Raw genomic sequence first — 6,000 nt, forward strand, 5'->3', positions numbered from 1 at the left:
CACGCCTCTCCGGATCCCCTCCTGCCTTGATGGTGGGGGAGGTGCCCCCTCCCGACCAACCCCCGGGGTCTGAATCCCAGCCCTTCCCCCTTCTCTTAGGAGACACTATCCCCTCGCTCTCTTCAGCTTCTCTCTCCTGCCTTCTTCCCATCAGCCCTGAGAGTATTTTTTTTTTTAATGTTTATTTTTGAGAGTGAGCAAGCACGAGCAGGAGAGGGACAGGGGTCGGGGGGGGGGGGGGGTTGGGGACAGAGGATCCAAAGCGGGCTCTGTGCTGACAGCAGTGAACCTGATGTGGGACTCAAACCCATGACCTGCAAGATCATGACCGGAGCAGATGTCCAACGGTCAACCAACTGAGCCACCCAGGTGCCCCCCTCACTTGTGTTTCTCTACCTCTTGTGCTCTGTGATCTGGCCAGACTGTTCTGCTTGAGGGACTCCAATGTCCCATGCACCCTCCTGGGGACTCCAACATCCCATGCACCCTCCTGGGGACTGCAACGTCCCATGCACCCTCCTGGGGACTCCAACATCCCATGCACCCTCCTGGGGACTGCAACATCCCATGCACCCTCCTGGGGACTGCAACGTCCCATGCACCCTCCTGGGGAAAGCTACTGTTTCCTCTCCGTGTACTGCTTCCTCCTGTCCCACTTCCTTCCTCTTTGCTGGAGGTGCCAGCTCCGATCTCTGTTCCTCCGAGAAGCTTTTCCTGGTGCCCAGCCCCCAGAGTCCGGTAGGTCATGCCCCGCAGCAGACCCCCGTCGCACCCTCCATTTTTCTGTGAGAGCATGTGCCCCGGTAGGAGGGACTTGCCTGTGCCCTGCTCCACACGCATCACCAGGCTGAGCTTCCTGAGGACGGGGACAGTGTCTGGTCTCCATTACATTTCCAGCTCCTAGCTTAACCCACAGCTCCAGTGTGTACTCAATACGTACTCTGAACGGACGAATGGGCGAATGGCCACTGACCTTCTATGCGTCGGCGCATAGGATTATACATAGCTCAGCAGCTCCAGAGGGCAGTATGGGAGGTAGGACATTTTAGCCAGCAGAGCTGTCCAGAAACAGGACGGCCACCCGACAAGACCAGGGACCCCCGTCACTACAACTGATTGGGCTAAGGCCGGCTGACTCCAACTGGGGTTCCACGGGAAAGTCCGGCCTTTGGTGGGGAGCACGGACCAAAGCCCCAACATCACGCTGAAACCAAATTCAGTATCTCCACCTTGTCTGGAATGGGGGCAATTCACCTGAAATTGCCCCAGCCACGGATGGGCACTCTCCTCCGGACCGCGGGGAGATCTCTCCAGTCTTGGTGGTAGCGGGCCTCAGGTTAAAGTCACACGCACCCCCTCCCCATCACCACAAGAGGGCGCGCTGGCCTTAGACTTGCCCTGAGCGCGCAGGTGGACCCGGAGGCTTACCTGCTCCGAGTCAGGAAAGGACTGAGGCAGGAAAGGACTGAGGCAGGGTTCTTTTGAAGGTGTGATCAGAGTGGCCAGACCCAGGCCCAGTGTGGTCCCCAAGATCGAAAAGAAGGCCGAGTTTTGTTTTCAAATCAAATCCATATTATAATTGTCTGTTTTTTGGAACCTTCAAGTGCAACGTGGGCCCTGAGATCTAGAGGTGAGCCAAGGCTGGGTACAGGGTGAAGCGGGTGTCCAGGGCTGGCGAATCTGCATTAGGAATATCAGAGGCAGGGAATAGCTCGGTGTCCTGACTCCCGCGTCCTCTCTGGCCCACTCTGCTTTATCCCGGTTCCCAGAGCACCTCTCTCACTCTGTCACCTTACCCCCTCCACCCCCATTCTTGGCAATGGTGCCATCAGGTTGCCTCGGAGGTGTGATTTTAAGAGGACTGCAAGTTCTTCCTGGCCTCTACGCTCCTTCCATCTGCTCTTTGGGGAAGCCTGAACTTGGATCCATTCCCTGTGGTTGCCCTAAGGCAGGGAGCTGACCCCCACCCTGCACCCCCACGCTCTGGGCCCTACAGCCCATCTGGCAGACAGAAGGAGCTAGAAGGGACTTGTTGTTTGGTGGCCTTCCAGGACGCCTCGCTCTCCACCCTTCTCCCAGCCCTGACAACTCAATCCAGCTGACATGACAGGAAATGAGAGGGAGCAACAGGGCCCATAGCCAAAAAAGGCCACTTCTCTTGGCTGAGGTGGAGAACGGGGGCCGGGGGCCCACCTCCCTCCCCCAGGCACCTTCTCTACACGGGTGACAGCACCTCCAGCAATGTGTCTGAAAGGGGAGGCTGGACTCCCCTTTCTGTCCTTGAAGCACAAGAAGCTGAGGGCATGCTCCAGTAGAAATGGGGCCTAGGGAGCTGGTGTGACTTCCCAGAGGTGCAGCTGAGGGGACCAGATGTCACCTCAGGAAGACCAGGAGGATCTGGGGTGGGGTCAGAGTTGATCAGAGTTTGGGAACTACAGTATGCTGGACTCAGGTTTTGGCCTGTCGCTGAAAAAGCCCTCTAGCTATTGAGAAAGAGGGGGGAGGTAAGGGAAGCTGGGAGTGCTCATTTGTATTTAATTTGCATCTCATTTGCATACGACTCTTTTGATGTCCAAAGGCAATGAAATTTCCTGCCCTTGCTTCTTTTTCCCTTTCTTTCCTCTGTTCCTTTCTAACCTCCAGGCAACCTCCAATCCCTCTTCCCTTCCCCACAGCTTTTCCTCTCCCAGGCCAGAGCCGTGGAATATTAGGCCCAGGCAGTTGGCACCTTCCCCATCATCTCCCATCTGCCCAGAACCCAAAAAGTTGGTTTCGTGGAGGAGATTCTGAGTTCTGGGAAAAGAGAGAGGGATAAGGTTTTTTGTTTGTTTCGTTTTGTTTTCTTTCTGCATTCCCATTCAGCTCATCTAATTGAAACGATCATCAAGCAAGTCAGAGAGGGAAGGAATAGAGATTGTCCAACTCTGGCCTTTGCCCCCTACTCTCATGCCCCAGACCCACCCAACCTTCTAAGACCCAGGAAGACCACACGAAGGAGGAACAGGGAGAACGGAAGGGTCTCTGCTGTGCTGACTTGCCCACTTGCTGTGTGACCTTGAGCAAGTCCTTCCCCCGGTGGACCTGGCTTCCTCATATGCATGAGAATCAAGACTCCTTCCACCTCAAGTGACAGGATCGAAGAGGAGGGGAGACTTGCGCAGACATTGGAGGGTAGGACTAAAAGCACCAGCCCTGCAGTCAGGCAGATCCGTTCTAAATCCTAACTCTGCCATCTACTAGCTGCATTAGCCTCCCTGAACCTCATCTATAAAAGGAGCCTAGGGGCGCCTGGGTGGCGCAGTCGGTTAAGCGTCCGACTTCAGCCAGGTCACGATCTCGCGGTCCGTGAGTTCGAGCCCCGCGTCGGGCTCTGGGCTGACGGCTCAGAGCCTGGAGCCTGTTTCCGATTCTGTGTCTCCCTCTTTCTCTGCCCCTCCCCTGTTCATGCTCTGTCTCTCTCTGTCCCAAAAATAAATAAACGTTGAGAAAAAATAAATAAATAAACAAAATAAAAGGAACCTAAAAATCGTATCTTCCTTCTGAAGCTGTACTTGGTAAATAAGAAAGGACATGCCTAGCATGTCACACCTTTCCTGGCAGATAGGAAGCACTCGGTCAATATTTATTGAATGAATGAAGGTGAGGTAATGTCTGTCACCCTCTCCCCTGGTCTCCTCCTCCCTTCCTCCCACCCCAGGTCTGCAATCCCAAGCTGTGCCTCCAACTGCGAACCTCCAAGGTCCCACTTCTGCCCCAGCGGGCCCCGTCCCCAAGAGCTCCACCCCCATCTCAACCCCAGGGCCCCAGAATCCTGGCCTGCTGGAGCTAGAAGGCCCTCAGAAATCATTAGACACATGCCCCCTCTGGCTTCTGGAACACCAAAGCCCAGAAAAGAAAGGTAACTGCACAGGAAAAGAGAAGCAGGTCCCAGACGCGGTGGTCAGAGAATCAGACCCGCCGTGCGCCCAGCCACACAAATGCTATGCAAACTGACAAATGGAAATCTCAGGCACACGGGGTGGGGGGGATATAAACCATGTGCAGGCATTGTTCTAGCATGATGGCAGGTGAAAAACTGTTGTGGATAAGAAGTGGCCATCAGGTGAAGGAGCCACACCTGAGGTGGAGGGGGGATGGGAAAGGAGGGAGAAGGGAAGGAAGGGACAGGTCAGAGGTGTCCTAAGGGGGCGGTCCCTGGGCTCAGGAGGCCTCCAAGAAGCCTGTACCGATCTCTTACCCCAGCCAGAGAAAACAGGAAGACGGTCCTCTTCCCTCTTACCAAGGATGGGAAGAAGAGAAGACGATGTGACTGGGGGAGGGTGGTTTGTGTGAACCTCAACAGGCACTAATTGGGACTTCCTGGTTCTCCGGGGCCACTGTGGCAGCCACTGGGCTCTCCCCGAAGCCTGTGTGTAACCGGCGCTGTGCTCAGTGCCGTGGGGGCAGCCGGTCAGTTAACAACCGGGAGGTAGAATAAGAAAAGCCCCCCAGAACCCGCCGCAAGGGCTATGAAGAACATTGAAGCGTTATGCTAATTTAGTAAAAGATCAGATCACTTCCACCATCAGAAAAAGGAGGCGGCATTTGAACTGTGCAGAGGGAGTAGCATACAGTGCTCAGAACAGGAGCCCTGATACTTACTGGCTGTGCAACACTGGGCAGGTTCTACTCTCTCAGCCTCACTTTACCCACCTGCTAAATGGAAATAATAACAGCCCCATTTATGAGCTGTTATGAGGACGAGACAAGATTGGAGGCCTTTAAAGTGTTGGTTAGCTCAGGGCCTGGCACCTAGTCAAAGCTCAATAAATGCTGGATATTGTAATAGGGATCATTGGGGTTGGTGGTGGGTAACATACCATCTGGAAAGAACACCTTAAACAAGGCAGAGAGGCAGAAAAGCTCTGGACGTGTTCTGCGAGCAGGAAATAGTCCTTGAGACTAGGGTCAAGGTAGGTTGGTAGGGACACCAGTCTGGAAAGGAAGGCAAGGTCCTGTGCTCGTGGCTTTCTAGGTTTATAGGCACATGGTTCCTTGGCCTTGGTGCCACCTCCTGGGGCCTAAAGAACGGAAGATAAATATGGGGGGACCTCAGATGGTAAGTCCATGATGGGTGTTTACAAAGAGCATTGGAATGGGAGTCCAGAGACCTGACTGAGCCAGGCTCCATCACTAGGGATGTGTATGCCTTTGACAAGTCACTTCCCAGCTCTGTAGATGAGGCAGGTGGCTGTCCCCATACCCCTGACGCTGGTAAATACTTTTCTCATCATCTTCTTCGAGAACCTCACGACCGCCGCGGGCCTGGAGGGCAGGCAAGGGGCGGTGTCTGCGCCGGAAAACGGAATAAGAAGCTGGGCCCCCATCTAGCTCCCAGGATGTTGTGAGGATGTACTGGGGGGCTAGGTGCTCTCGGCCACCTGTGAAACTCCAACCAGATAGCTGCGAGCTCTGATAGGCACCCGCCGGGGGTTTACAGATGAGTGAAACCAGTGCAGGAAGGGAAAGAGCCCGGTCTCTTGTCGCACAGCTGGTGAGCGGTTGAGACGAGTCCAAAGCCAGCTTCTTTCCAGAACGTCCCCCACGGCTTTTCTAAAGGCTCTCGACTCCTTGCAGCGCTTACCCTTGGGGAGTGCGTCCGGACGGAAGCTCCAGCTCCGGCCCCGGCCGGACAATCCCTCAGGGGTTCCTAAAAAGGGCCAGCGGGACCAGGAGTCTGGGTCTCTGCGGGCGCGGTAGGGAGAGGCTGCCAGGCCGGGTTAGGGCAGACAGGTGTTCCGCAGGGTCGGGACCCGCCCCGCCAGCAGCCCCCGGCCGCCTCCCCCGGGCCCCCCGGCTCCTCGGATGCAAATCACCGGTTTGCATGGGCCCGGGGCCAGGCGCGGGGGCCCTGCCAGGGGGGGCGTGGCCGGCGGCCCCCGCCCCGCGCCGCGCCGCGTGCTCACCTGGGGCGTGTGGCGATCCCGGCCGTGTCGAGCGCTGCCCGGGCGGGAGCAGCGG

The sequence above is a fragment of the Leopardus geoffroyi genome, chromosome D1, assembly GCF_018350155.1.
Source record: "Leopardus geoffroyi isolate Oge1 chromosome D1, O.geoffroyi_Oge1_pat1.0, whole genome shotgun sequence".
Lineage (NCBI taxonomy): Eukaryota > Metazoa > Chordata > Mammalia > Carnivora > Felidae > Leopardus > Leopardus geoffroyi.